The sequence below is a fragment of the Eulemur rufifrons genome, chromosome 6, assembly GCF_041146395.1.
Source record: "Eulemur rufifrons isolate Redbay chromosome 6, OSU_ERuf_1, whole genome shotgun sequence".
NCBI lineage: Eukaryota > Metazoa > Chordata > Mammalia > Primates > Lemuridae > Eulemur > Eulemur rufifrons.
In genome coordinates, this window is record NC_090988.1 from 19,588,636 (window position 1) to 19,604,566 (window position 15,931).

Sequence of the window (15,931 nt, forward strand, 5' to 3'; positions counted from 1 at the left end):
GTGACAGTCCCCTAAGTTTCTGATTGTTCTCGCCTGAGCAGCAGACTGAACACACCTTTTCCCGGATAGACACTCTGGTTTTGAGGTGGCCTTGAGATCTTCCCTCCCTTTCAGAGGGAAGGCCAGTCTACTAGTATGTCATGGGAATTTAGAGCTAAAGGCGACTTGAGAGATCATACTGACAAACCTCCTTCTCTTATAAATGAGGAGACAGGCTCAGAAAAGTGAAGTGCTTACTCCATCGAATCCAAAGCCAGGGCCCCAGGCCTTCTGACTTATAGCTCAGGGTTCTCTTTTTTGCTCCCTTGCCACTTCCTTGATAAGGATTATGAATAAATCCCATTTATATAAATGCTTTTAATTTACTATTTTGTACACTAGGAATTCACCATTTCTTTCTCTTTTAAGTGCCCCCCCCTTCTCTGCCAGGTTCAGGCAGGTATAACTGTATTCTAGGATGCTAAAAATAAGTAGACATACGTATTTTTTTCCTAAGTGGAGATGATATTTGACTAGATGAGAATATTATTTGGGATTTGTAAAAAGGTAGAGCCTAAATACTGAAATGTTTGGAATTTCTGTTCTTATAAACATTATAATTTTAAAGATAGGTAGATTTATTCACTCATGCATTCGTTGATTCTACTTTCATTTATTCTGTATTTCTAGAGTACCTAATAAGTGCTAGAGTTTATGATGATGCAGTTTCAAAGAATTCCCATATCTGTCCTGTTCTCTGTTAAGAATTGATGCTCATATTAATACTCTCTCTATCTAGAGTATCAAGTTTAATATTGGTAACTCGTGAGTGCCTCTTTGGGATCTACCATCTATGTCCTTAGTCTAGAGAAGAACGAAGAAGCAGAGGATACCATGTCTGTTGGATAAACACAGATTTGGCAGGAGTGATTTAGTGTGGAGTGATTTAGTGTGGAGCAGGGGACCCTTAATTAATTATGACTGTTTATAATACATTTTTCTCCTTTGTTTCCAAGAATGAGAATAATTTAGCAATACGATTGATAAATAAAACATAAAAGGTCAGTTATGGTTGCCCTGGTAACAATATATCTCAGCAAGTATTTTGTTTGCCATGAAATGTATCCTGGGTGATTTACTGGAAATCAGACTCTGAATGTCATGACTTTTTGTATTTGAATTTCTTATGTACTCATTTAAGAGTGATAATTTTGTAGGTTTTTTTTGGGTTGGGCCCTGAAGCTGTATGTGTGATGGGGATCCTTGTGTGTTTTTTTTTTTTTTTTTTTTCTTTTTTTGGAAGACAAACAGGAAACTGTGATTACAGTGAATCTATTTAAGTTTAAGAAGAATTTCCAAGTCTAAAGAGGGATTTAAGAGTATTTGAATGATTTGGGGGATACATAAAATTTCTTAAAACTGGAATATTTTAATGTAGAATTTAGACAAAGGATACTTTCTAATAAGTGATCAGGAATACATTAACTCATACCTTTTTGACTTAATTCCTTTGCAATTAATTTTGAGTAGAATAAATTATTCTCAAAAAAGTATTAAAGATGAAAATCAAAATAATTAAGCAATTGTCGCAATTACCACCTTCTCAAAGATTTATGGTAGTATGAATTAAAGTTAAGTGAATAATTAAAAAAAAGTTTAGCATACTCTTTGATCCCAAACAGAATAGTTTTACAAATGCACAAATACATACATAGAAGGATGTAACTGCTGCATTGTTTTTAATAGAAAAAAATTGGAAGTGATCCAAATGTCCATCAGTAAAGGACTGGTTAAATAAATTATGGCCTGTCCATATAATGGAATACTTTGTAGCCATTAAAAAGAATGATGTAGATCTATGCCTACTGACAAGAAAAGATTTCCAGGATGTATCAGTAGGTGACAAAAAGTACACTGCAGAATGCTGTATGTGTAGATGATCCTATTTTCTTAAAAAACTTGTATTTTATGTATCATCTATAGTACATACTAATTAGTATATTCATTTAAAATGTGAAGAATGAACACAAAGCTCTTAACAATGGTTATCTCTGGAGACTGGTATTATGAAGGACTTTTACTTTCTAAGTTACATTTGCATATTGTTTGAAATTTCGATAATGAAAATGGGTTACCTTTGTAATTAGAGAAAAAGGAAAGACATAAAGCCTGCTATTTAAAGGGCCTAAAAATCAGTTGAAATGGGTGTGATATGTAAATACATTAGGCTTTGTAGAAGCCTTTTATTTACTCTATTTTTGTCTAGATACCTAGGAATTTGAAGAGGTGTTTATGTTTGTTACTCTTGAAACATTATACTGACTGATTTTTAACTCTGGATAACTTCTAGATTATCTGCCATTTGTTTTGTTTTCTTACATTTTAGTTGTTTTCCAAACCTATCTTTTTCTTTAGATTATCACGGTGTGAGGTAACCTGTTTTGTGTATGTTATTTAGTTGCTACCAAATATGCATTGATGGGCTTTGCTTTTTGTTTAAAACATTAGTGGCTTGAATACTGGATTTCTTTTATTTTAAAGTTATATAATTTCTACCCCCAGTACCAGGGGATTTAGGAATGGAATTTGTGGTCTTCAGGATTTCATCTGGATGTGATTTTCTAGATCCAGACTCCATTGCACTGAATGTATAGGTTTCTTTTCTTGTGTTTGTGTTTGGTCTCACTCTGCTTGGACCGCAGCTGCGGTAGCAGTCTCAAGAAGCGACTTCTCTTGTGCAGCCAGTTTGCCTTTTTGCAGAGGAGTCATCAATGCAAATAGGATTAGGAAGAAAATGCACAAGGTCCAGCCTTTTATCGCCATTTTCAGTGTATAAGCTTAGTTTGTTAGCACACAGAGTGGAGCAGAAATCACTATTTCAGACTCTTGCTGTGCAGTTTACTGTTTTCAACACGGTGATGATATCTGTTAGGATAAAGCTACAAAGTGAAGTAGACCTTAGGTCACAGTGTTGACATCGTGGATATTATTTTATGGATCTGTTGGCTGAATGCAAATTTAGAAAACAGCCTTACATTTTGAATTTTCTTCCCTTCTGCTTTGGTTACATAAAGCTGGATAGGTGATTCTTTTTCTTGGATATAACCATTGGATTCTCTTCCTTGGGAAGAGGATGGAAACATGCTTTTAAAGAGATTTTAGATATGAGGTTACTATAGCCTGGATAAGATTTAAGGCCGTGTTTTTAATTTTTTTTTTAACCATGACCTATGCCACCATATGCACGATAAATTTATATGATGTATTTATCCTTTACTACGTTCAATGTACCTTGATTTTTTTCTTCAGTGTGGTGTCTCATATTTCCTTTTCCTTTGCCATCAATCCAAACCTTTCCAGTCTATCCTGTTCACCTTAATCTATCCATCTTTCTATCCTATCCTATCCTATCCATCCTATCCATCCTATGCTACCCTGCCATACCCTGACCTACTCTATTCTGCCCTATCCATTAAAAAAAAAATGCTAGGTGGGACCTATTAAATTTATTTTAAGATCTACCATTTGAAAGTCATTGGTATGAAGATGGCAGATTATAGTAAATAAAAGTACCAAAGGGCTTGAATGTTATGTTTATTTCTTGAATATCATTTGTCTTTTTCTGTGGAAGTTACGATATGTGCCCCATGACATGTTTGCTGGCAGGGTAGGATGTCAGACTTAAGCTACTTCATCATGAGATACATACAGTTGTTGATTTCTAAGCCATCTTTCTTCCAGAAGAGTTTTTAACTAAGAAGCCTTTATCACCCTGATTTTCTTATCGTGTAAATGTTGAGTTGTCTGTTTGAGTACCCGGTGATGGTAATAACAGCTATATTTTCTCAGTGTGGATTATGCCCATAGAATGTTGAATTCTGGGATCACTTTCTCCTACCACCCAGCATGCTCCTGGCCCCTCCTGCTACCATTTACTGAAGCATGAGTAGAGAATGCAAACCCATTGCTATATTGGACTAAGCTTCAGGTCTAAGCCTCTAAGGTGGGATCAATCTGCCTCTGAAGAAAAAAACAAAAACTCAAACAAATCACCAATCACCCCAGTATACTTAAAAATCAAACCGAAGTGATCTTGGATTATCTGGCCTTGGTCATCTTTTAGTTTTGATAATTTAGTGTTAACTTTGCTCCTAAATAATTTTATAACTGAATTTTAAACTTTGTTTTTAGATTATAAAATCAGAATATAAATTATATTCTTGAGATATTTAAGAGTACAGATACTAAATATGTCTTATATTTATTGTAGAAGCCAGCTGTGAGCCAGGACATCATTGGTTCTTGATAAATGTATGGATTTGATTTGAATGTGAATTGTATATTAAACTGAGATTGTGCCAATACCATAATATTTAAAGATTTTACTAAGTGCTTACTATGAGCAAATGATAGTCATCATTTCATTGAAGTTTACAACTATTATATGAGAATAAACTTTTTTCCCTATTGACAATCTCATTTACTTGATACTTTTAAGAATTTATTTTTAAATTTACATTGAACTAAAATTCACTTTTTTGGGGTAGAGTTCTGTGAGTTTTGACGTGTGCATAGAATTGTCTAACTGCCTTATGGTGGCATGACTGCCACAGTCAATATACAGTTCTCTTACCCACATCCCCTTATGCTGTCCCTTTGTAGTCAAACCCTCTCTCCTACCCCTAATCTCTGGTAGCCTTGCTGATCTGTTTGCCACTCCTGTGGTTTTGCTTTTTCAGAGTGCCATATAAATGGAATCATGCTGGATGCAATCTTTTGACTTTAGCTTCTTTCACTTAATTTATTGTACCTGAAATTCATCAATGTTGTTGCATATGTCAGTAGCTCATTCTTTTTCATTGCTAAGCAATATTCCATTGTATGGATATATTATAGTCGATCCATTCATCTACTGAAGGACATTTAGGCTGTTTCTAGTTTTTGGCAAAATGAATAATGTGGCTGGAAATATTGGGTACAGGTTTTTTGTGGGTATAAGTTTTCATTTCTCTTGACTAAATGCCTAGGAGTATATTACCAGATCATACAATAAGTACAATAGGCTCGTTATATCTGCAGGTTCTGCATCTGTGGATTCAACCAACTTCAGATTGAAAATATTTGAAAAAATAAAATCTAATGAAAAAAAACAATACAATAACAAAAAAATACCATACATATAACAACTATTAATATTTACATAGAACTTATACTGTATTAAGTATTATAAGTAATATAGAAATGAATTAAAGTAGAGGGGAGGATGTGTGTAGGTTATATGCAAATACTACAGCATTTTATATAAGGGACTTGAGCATCTGAGGATTTCCATATCCAAGGAGGTTCTGGAACTAATCCCTTGTAAAATATGAAGGGACAACTATATATGTTTAACTTTTTGAGAAACTGCCAAACTATTTTGCAGAGTGGCTGTACCATTTTGCTTTCGTACCACAATATATAAGAATTCCAGTTGCTCTGGATCCTTGTCAGCACTTAATATTATCTATGTGTGTGCATGTCTGTGTTTAATTTTAGCCATTCTAACAGATATATATAGTGGTATCTTATTATGGTTTTAAATTGTATTTCCTAATGACTACTGATGTTGGACATCTTTTTACGTGCTTATTTGCCATATGAATATCTTTGATGAAGTGTTTATTCAAATATTTTGCCTATTTTTAAAAAATTAGATCATTTTCTTACTGTTGAATGTTGAGAGTACTGGGTATAATCCTTTTGTCAGATGTGTGGGTGCATATGTTTTCTCATAGTCTGTAGCTTGTCTTTTAAGTCTCTTCCTTGTATCTTTTGCTGAACAAAAATCTTTAATTTTTATGAAGTCCAGTTTATCAGTTTTGTATTTTATGGATTGTGCTTTTGATGAGGTAACTAAGAACTTATTGCCTAACCCAAGGGCATGAAGATTTTGCCTGTTTTTTTTCCTAAAAGTTTTATAGTTTTACATTTTGCATTTAGGTCTATGATTCATTTTGAGTTAATTTTTGTATAAGGTATTAGGTGTACATTGAAGTTGATCTTTTTTGCATATGAATGTTTAGCTTTTCCGAAACGTTTGTTGAAAAGATTGCCCTTTCTTTCAGCTGACTTTGCACCTTTGTCAGAAATCAATTGGCTATATTTGTGTGATTCTATTCTTGGACTCTTTCTGTTAAATTGATCATGTCTATCTTTTTGTCAATTGGAGATAGGTACTTTTTAGACCTCAGATTACTGCTGGGGAAACTGAGTCTTAGTCAAATGAAGTACCTTGCTTAAGGTAATTCAGCTAGTAAATGATTAAATTGCTGTTCGAACTAGGGCAGGTTCTCTGACTCCATAACCCATGGTGAAAGTTATGTTGGCACGGGTTCTCACCCTAGTTATTTTGCTCTTGGTTGAAATGTTTGGTTTTAAGGAAACATTTGAGCAGTGCTTTTTTGGAAGAAGTCATGTGACAAATAGATCTCACTGAGTTATCTGAAATGTGAAATTGAAGTTTTCTCCTGCTTGCTAGGCTATTAATGACCAGATATAATTAGTTTTCGGTATCCTTAACAAGGTATAACATTCTTTTGTAAATCCAGGGTAGCTGTATGTCATTTTCTTTTATTTCACAGAGAGCAGTAGAAATATGTGTTCCTTGTATGGCAAGGAAAGGATGTTTAGGGTTTGTGAATGTGAGAACACAGATGGGCTAAGAGTAACTTGCATCCAGATGGCGCATGCAGGGAACTTGGTAAGAGGTGAAAGAGTGACACTAATGTGGCAGTGAATAAAAAATTAACATTCAATATTGGCAAACTGGAGAATTTTGAAGAATGTCATATTTAGTTAACTCCTGATTATTACAGACTGTACACTGATATGTTAATAACTAGGCACACATACACTTACACACATAAACATATATATGTTTTTTGAGCGGAATCTCTAATGACTTCAGTCTAGCCACTCTGTTCTTATATATGCTTTTCCTCCTGCAAGTCCATTTACTCATGGGGATTCAACTTTCTTCAAAAGGCAAATGACTCCAAACTCCTATCCGTGCTCTGTTGTTAACTTACTGTCCCTCTGGGGGCTCTGACATCTGCGTAACTATAGGATAAAACTACGAGGATGACCTTTAGATACTGGAAACTTACATACAAAACTGAGCTCCATTTCTTCTCATCTTCACAAATAAGCAACTATTCCCAATTTCCCCTTTATTTTCTATAACATGGACTTGCCCTTTGGAACCTCAGAATCATTTTTGACACCTCTCTCTCTCTCTCTTTCTCTCTGTCTCTCTCTCTCTCTCTGACACTGGTGTGATCAAATCCATAGCCAATTTCTGCTGATTGTTCATGTACAGTTGGTCTGGACCTAGCTACTCTTACCCCTTCCAGTGCCTCTCGTGCCCCTTGCCCTCTTCTTCCTCCCTTGATTTATGACCATCACCTTAGTTCAATGCCTTATTAGCTCCCTGTACATGAACCCCTTGCATGTCAAATCAAATCTTCATTGTTTTATGACCATTTTCCTGCTGCTCATTCCACCCAGGATGTTTCCCTTCTGCATTCTCTTACTTCTACTCTTTAGCCCACTGGCATCGCTGAGTAACTGTCAGTTTATTCATTTTGAAAACCTATGTCTCTCTTTCTTAGCCACTTCTAATTCCTCATTTATAAAATACCAGGCTCAAAATTCACTTCTTTGAGGAAGTCTCAGTTTACCTTCTGAGCCGTAGGTGCTCAGTTTACGTTGTGCTCATTTCTCCTTGTTGATCATGCTACTCTGTAAGGACTTGGGTTGACTACCATATGTATTTTCTGTCTTTTCAACAGGGAGGGTGGTGTGAGGTGTTCATCAAAACTGACATAGGATATATTTGGTACAAATTTTTGGTATATCAATTTCACTAATACCTTGGAAGAAAAAAATTTTTAAATGTGAAAACAGTAAATACATCACTGAGTAGAATGAAAAATGCGTACAAATGTTCAAGAGATGTCTGTGCTTGGGCAACTTTTGGCTCTGTGTTAGGTCACCCAGGGTATTCATTAATTCCCTCTCCTCTGGTGTTAGAGAGTGTCCTGGTTAGAAAGTCTGAGGCAGCTCTGATTCCATGAGGAAAGGAAGCTTGCGCTGTGAACAATGGGGCTGATTTTTGACTTCTGGGCCCTTTACTTGCAGTGATTGACTCACATTGTTTGACCTTGGTTTCCTCATTTGAAAAATTGGGATAATACTGCCTACTTCATATGATTGTTGTATTGCAAGGATTAAGTGAGATTAGATTTGGTAGGTAATGTCCTTGTACAATCCCTGTCCTACATTAGGTGCTCTATAAATGGTACCTTTTATTATTAATATTAACTCCACTAGGATAGCACATTTAAAAAAAAAATCATTCCACAGAAGCAGTTCTATTCGCTGCATTGTAGGCACTTGGTAAATGTATTGAATGATATATATGGCATTTCATGGTTCTGTTCTGTGCAGATATCCTAATTTGTACAGGGCTTCAAGTTTTAGTGCTTTATAATCATTAATGAATGGTAAGAAATATTACTTGACTTTTTGACAAATCTATTGCATTTCTTAAAATTTTTCCATTCAACTTTAGTTTTAATGGATGATAGCTTACTTTCTAATAGTATCTGAAAGGTTTTTATGGTTTTTTCCAGTAGAATAAATTAGGCTAGTTAAATGGGCTTTTGACACAATGCCCTACCAAGAATGTTGTTTCATTGTCAATGGCTAGTTTAATCAGTATTATTTGAAGACAATTTCAAAGTACTTTGGTACTTGGTTCTCTATTTAGTTTTTATTCTTCTCCTAATACATGTAATTAATGGAACTGTCCAGTGGTCTAACAGGGAGAAAGAGAGAAGATGACATTATGAAAAGTTTAATCATTATAATAGCAACTAACATTTTTGTGGCACATTATAGTTTATAGAGTACCTTAACATGCATCATATCATGTCTCACAATATCATGTGAAATAGGCATTATTATTATTATTATTTTGCTGATTAGAAAACTCATGCTCAGATTAATGACTGCTCAAGGTTATAGAACCAGAAGATAAAGTAAAAGCCCTAGAAGTTGAGGCTAGTGTGGTTATGTAAAAGCTCCCCTTTGTCATGGGTTAATGCATGGAGATAGCTTACAGTTTCATGTCATCCAAAAGCACTGCCTACTATTATACAATTTATTTAGGTGGCACCTGGGTTGAAATCCTGGCTCTGCTACTTCCTTTCTGTGTGATCTTAGTCAAGTCATTCAACCTCTCTGAACCTCAGTCTCCTCATTTATAAAATGGGGAAGATAATACTATCAGCCTCATAGAGTTGATGTTTCATATGAGTTAAGACACTTAAAGCTATTACAACAGTGCCTGGGACATAGAAGGCGCTGGGTAAGCATTAGTTGTTATTATTGTTACAGAGGAGTGGTTGAAGTACCTTATATGAAAGGTAAGTGAGTGTACTTAGACATAATTATAATTGTAGAAGTGGAAATCAGAGCTTCCATAAGAGTTTATTTTGACAGAACTGTTTAATTCTTAAGCTGGCCTCTTACAGGGTAGAATATATATTTTGTACCTTAGGTAGCATGCCCTAGTCTAGGTCTTCTGTAGACTTATGTTCATTTACTGACCCTGGGATAAATGAAACTTTGGAACACACATGTATGATTTCTCTTTCTAAAAACTTAAAACTCACATAAGAATCACAATAAGGTGCTTCCTCCCCTCCTCCTGCTTCCCTGCCCCTTTTGCCTTTCTGAAAGAAACACAGGCACACCACCCCCACAGACACATCCCCCAAGATACAAGGCACATCAGCTATTTCTATGATAAGTTGTTAACTGCTTTTTTTTGTTGTTGTTGTTAGCAATTGTAGTCTTTCTTTTAAGAATTTCACACGTGAAACAAATATCCTATTCATGAAGTTTTGTCTGTTCCTTTCTTCTCGATTTGGCAAATCACTTGTGCTAGGAGAACCTTCATTACTGTGGAGAAAGCTCTAAATCTGGTGTCCTCAAACTTTTTCCTTCCCGGTGCTCCTATCTCATGTCACATAATGTGTTGCTGGGAATACAAGACTGACATTGAACTCACAGTGTTTCTTTGTAATTTCCTGTGTGACTTGAATTTTTTTTTCAGTGAACATGTAGCTGTTTTGCAAAATTGTGGGAATACTATTAAATATAATTTTGGTAAATATTGGAGGTGGGGAATTAAAAGTTGCAAACTTGTAAATTATTCTTAAAGTTTATACTTGTCTTTCTTATGGATACCATATATAGAATGCTTTTGTTTAATTAAATCTCTTTCTATATGAAAACCACAGACTGAGTGTAGTGCCTGGTTTTGAAATTAAATACTTATAGAATATATTCACTTTTAATTTATTGCTGGCTATAATCAAGATGAAATGCTTTTCTTAATAATTAATGTTAAGAAGAGAAGTATAAACTTAAGATAAATTTATGACTTCTCTCCAGAGGATGTATGGATGTGACCGGGTTTGTGATTTAAAAAAATTTTTTTTAAGTTCCTTTGATTTTTTTTTTTTTTTCTTTTGTTTGAAGGTCCTTATGTTTTTGCCTTGGCTTGCCTGTAGCGTAAGGAGAAGATCCTGGTGTGCCTATAAACTCATTCACTCTTAAAATGATGAGAGTGTTTTCGATTTCTTTTCTCCTTTGAACTTTAAAAATTACAGTGGTCTTAGTCCAAGTGGTCCCTGTTATGGCTCCTCTCTTTTCCGTGCTAACTCAGCCTTTGAAGAGGGGCTTGGTGACAAGCCACCTGTCTTTATGCCTTGATATGCCCCACACATCTCAAAATGGAAATGTCCTAGAAATTGAGCTGCTTCATAGTTGGGTGGCTCCATGAGCATTTAGGAAACACTTTGTGAACCTGTTTGTGGGCACCTTTTGTACTGGTTCTGATGCTTCCATCCATCATGTTGGGATCATGGCTCTTCCAAGGAAAGAGCAGCCTTGCACCCTCAATCCTTTCTAGCTTCAATCACTTGGGTTTGCGTATTCAAGCGTATTTCGTTCCGTGATTGGCAGCTTTTGTGTTAGGTACCCACTCTGAAGTGTTCCCTATCGTTTAGAAGGTCGAAGTAGTCATCAGTGACTGAAGCCTAATTTAGATTCTTAAATCGAAATCATTGTTGAAGAATACTGCTTCTCCACTACAGACGTCTTCTTGCATATCATGAGTGTGTTCATCAGAGAACAAGCTCTCACCCGGTCTCTCATAATATAAAAGCGTTTTTTAATCCCTCTTAACAGGTGCTGCCGCGGTTTATTTATAACCAATGCATTAAAATGAAAAATACTGAAAGGGTCCTAAGTGGATGGCGGCTATTGAAATATTGCCATATTTAAATTATAGAATTTTGTCAGGCTGATTTGTGGAAAGGACGAGTCAATGTTGGCTGGCAAGTGATGTACTCACGGCCTTCCTGTAAATTTGGGAGGTGCTTTCTGCAGTGTATATAAGTGGGTTGTGCAAAATCTGGGTCTTGTGATTGAATTGATTGTTCCCTTGCATATTCATAATCATATTCATATTTGGTCAGCTTTCATGCTCTTTGACATTCTTTATGAAGCATGACAAATGTTAGAACTCTTTGGCCTTCTAGGCATTGCAACACAGAGACTGGAGATCCTCATTGAAAGAATTGTCAAGAGTGTTTCATTTAACCCTTTCCTTCCCAGTCCAAGTTTGATCTCACACATAGAGATGGTAAACGTACACCTTAATGTTGGTGCAAACATGTGCTGAAGACACAATGCCAATCATTTGAAATTCTCGTGTATTTATATTTCCACCACATTCTCTGTTTTCTGAAAAACCTTGCCAGAGACTGAAGTAGTTGGGTTGTATTAATGGATGTTTATGTTGTCCTGTGACAGCTGGTTTTGCTAATTTGTTTTTACAGGGCAGTTTATAGTAAATGAATGGCATGCTGAATATTTTACTGAGATTTCAGATTATCTAAAGAATATTTTCCGGTTTACTAATTGGTAGATAATGCTGAGTACATTGATGTTGACGTGAGCAAATGGATTTAAAATGATTTGAAGTGAGCTTCATTAAAAGATGCTCTAATCACAGTCAGCAGGAAATGTCAAACTAGCTCTGCCTTCATTCAGTCCGGTGGACTAGGAACCATTGCAGACTTAGGGTGCTATGAATCACTGCAGTTTCGTTTTTGGGGTGCCACAAGATGGGGGAAATGATGGAGGCTTTTTAATAGCTTTTTTGGCTTTTAATGTGTTTACCAAACAAATAAATAACATAAATTATTTATTAATTACCTGCATGGCTAAATGAATGTTCTCTAAAAATCATAGTTGTATTGTTGGAAGCCTGTAATCCATTATGGATTTGATACATGGAAATCATGTTTGCTGCTCAGTCTGAACTGGAAGGCAATAAATTACTTTCCATTACATTACATTCCAGCAGAAGTCCATTCTGGAATTAAAGCCACTGTGCCCATCAAAACAGTAAGAAAAACCTAGGCAAAGGCATTCTAAATTCCCAGGTAAAATTTATAACACTGATTCTACTTTTCATTCCTGTATAAAGTTATAGAGATTATTTGATCAAAATTGACTACTTGGAAAAACAAATCTAAGGGTAGCAAACATAGGAGGCTGAAGAAGGCAGATTCTGGAGTAAGATTTTTCAGGATTCAAATCTCTCTTTTTTCCATAACAGCTATGTGTGACTCTGTGCAAGTAACTTAACCTGTTTGAACCCTAGTTTTCTATCTGTAAAATGGGGACAATGATGTCTATCTCATGAGGTCACGAGAACATCAATATATCTGTATCTATAAAATGCTCATCATAGTACAAGGCAATTGGTAAGGGCTCCATCAGTGTTAGCTATTGTAACCTAAATAGATTTATTTCCTTTTTTCAGATACCCGTGGAAAGGCTGTGGGCTTCATATGCCAAGACATTAACCAGACATCTCATTTCTATTGATTTTAAGTTTTATAAAAACCTCTCATGTCACTCAGAGCATAGCTATTTAGAACCATTAAAAATTTTGTGATGAGGAATTTTTAGATGTAGGATATTTTGAGATTAGTCCACATTCATACAGTTATTGGGTAAGCTTGCTGCAGTAATCTTATTTAACTCTTTGACTATCATCAAAATATCTTTTCTTCAAGTCCTAATGCAATATGCTGAGGTAGTAGTGTTCCCAGCAGAGATCAACGGCTCTAATTATTTGACAGTAAAAATAATATGATGCAGGCGTCTGTATAATGCTAATGAAATCTAGCTACATGGCAAGCAACCTGTTCTTTTCAGGTTCTCATTAGCATCCGATTTGCTTAGATGCCCTGATAAGTGGTTGTACGGTTTGTGTATCTTTTAAATAGCATTCCTGTGGGTCAGCCCAACGTTGTAACATTGTAAACTGGATTCTCAGTAGATAGGAGTGCCTCCTGGAAATCACTTGAAAGCATGGTACCAGATTAGGAGATTGCTAAAGTATGCTGATACTGGCATAGAATGTTCTGGAACACTCAAATAACATCTTTAGATGGCTTAGTATTCAAAGCTTCTGGCTGTATTACACATAAATTAGGCCTGTGCTTGAGTAACACAAATTGTCCTACTCATCTATTCAGTTAGGATTCTGCAAGACAACAGTTTTTTTGTTGTTGTTGTTTGCTTGTTTGTTTTCCCTTAATGCCACAGTGTGTTTTGAAAGGGAGAGAGAGAAAAACAAAAAACTTCCCACTTGAATGACCCTATTAGCTTTACCCTGTTTCCTGTAAACCGTGCTGGAAATGTAATAATCTGTGATGGCTTTGCTTGCAGGACACAGCCTCTGTTGACAAATGTAAAAAATGGCGCACCAGACTGCAGACGTGGTTTGTGGGTTAGTACGGACTTCCCTCATCAGTGGGGAAATAGGGCTTAAGTCAGGCTTAGAAAATGAGAAAAATGCTTAAGGGACATAACTAATGTCTCCAATGTGTACTACGCTACATAAACCTATTATGCGCTTTAATTTAATGTTCTCCATAAAGATTCAGGACCTGTCAGTAGAAGGAAAGAAACAAGCAATCCATCTTCAGTGAATTGTGAATAGATTTTTATATTTTTTAAAATACACATTCACCTAAAACATACTTTTCATTCAGTTTTCTCCACATCTGGCCCATTCCTTGTCTTGCACTGCCACTACCTAAGCTGCTTGTGAATTGTTTTGTTCAGTGAAATAAGACTAATGTGTTAAATATTTAACATTGCTAATTGATTCAATGTAAAGGAAGAGGGAATAGATGCAGATTGCCTCCAGTCTCTGTCAGCAGACTTGAGCAAACAAGACTGTGGAAAGTCTAAATTGAAGATGATTCATCTCAGAGGCCTGTGGTTAATATAGCATTTCTTGCAAGTGGTGATTGGGCCAAAATGGGGGGAAATTAAGTTGCACCTGGGAGCTGGAAAACTGAGTATCTATTTCTGTAGAAAAATTTGGCTCTTTCCCCCCTCTCAAAACTTTTTGTTTTCAGGCTTCAGGTATAGATTGCAAGATGACCGGATGGAGGCGGTCTTATCCCCTTTGCATGCTGGGAGCGTTAAAACACTTACCTGTACTTCACTAAAGCAAGCTGAAATTTGCAGATGATTTTAATTGATGAGTGAAGAAGTAGAAACCCCACTGGGTCAGTGAGAATTTTTCCATTATGAAAACATAACCTTTCACAGAGTACCCAATGGCAGTGAAATGTCAGATATCTGGATTTTTACAAAGGAAAGGAAGGCAGATATGTATTAAATTAAGTTTCCTATAATACAATTCTGAAACAGGAATGTACATATAAATATACTTCATTCTCTTTTGAAGTTGTTCTGTTGGCTGCTCTGTATAGGTGAAAAATAATTCTGACAGTGACATCATTTTTTGCTTTGATTTTTTTTTTAATTGGAGAAGGCTAATGGTATGTTAAGAAATTACTTAAATTAGGAAATATAAATATTATATGTTTTAGCGAATGTTGACATTGGGAGTTAGTCTAAGCTATTCTTTTTTCTGGAGGAAAGACATTGGTAAACTGAGGCAGGGATAGAATTGTTGTTTCAAGGGTTGTGGTCGGAGGTGTCTAGATGCTGAAAAAATAGGTTTGATGAGATGACGCAGAGAGCTCCCAGCGGGGTCCACGGGATCCATGAATGGGCTTCAGGGGGTCTGTGAGTCCCTGGAAGTAACATATAATATTTTGTGTGAACTTTTTGGGAAGGATCTATGCTATAACTAGATTCTTAAAGGGGTAAGGAGGCCACTCTGAAATAAAGCTACTCTTCCTAGTTGTCTCCAAGTACCTGTTTTACAGGTGAACTTGAGCTTTCTGGGTGACATGACTCCTCCCTTGCCTTCTCTGTCACCCTGCCCTTCCCCAGTGCATACCTGTCCCTTCTGCTTCATCCCTCTTCCTCCTTTGCTCCTTTTCATTTTTTACCCCATTGCCTTTCTTATGTGTGAACCCTTTAAAACAGGACAGTCTAGGTGCTAGCCATAGCCATGCTGACTGACACCCAAACTGGAAGGGTCTTCCTAAAACCTTCCTTGCCTTCAGCTCAGGGAAATAGACTCCCAGGCTCGGCCTGGACAGAGCAATTAAGTCTTGTGATTATAACCCTTACCTTGTTGATACTCAGATACTTCTCAACATAATGATGGTTTTCTAACTTCCCTTACTTTCCTCCCTCTCCCTCCTCCACATCAAAAATAAATTACTTGTAGAATATTTAATAGGTTCATGGGGCTCTGCTCTGGTGTTATCTGTTTTAATTCTGCACGAGATGAGATGCGGCACTTGTCAGCAGAGGCCGCTGATGATGTCGGTACACCTTGCTGAGCACAGGTCACGGTGGCCTGCAAACCTAAATTGGGTGGTTCAGCAGC

General features: G+C 36.2%; 1 protein-coding gene across 5 annotated transcripts in view; it reads left to right on the plus strand.

Moving 5' to 3' along the window:
- CADM1 (cell adhesion molecule 1) overlaps window positions 1-15,931 on the plus strand; it is a 312,975-nt gene that overhangs the window by 22,501 nt on the left and 274,543 nt on the right. The gene's annotated exons all lie outside the window — the stretch shown is intronic.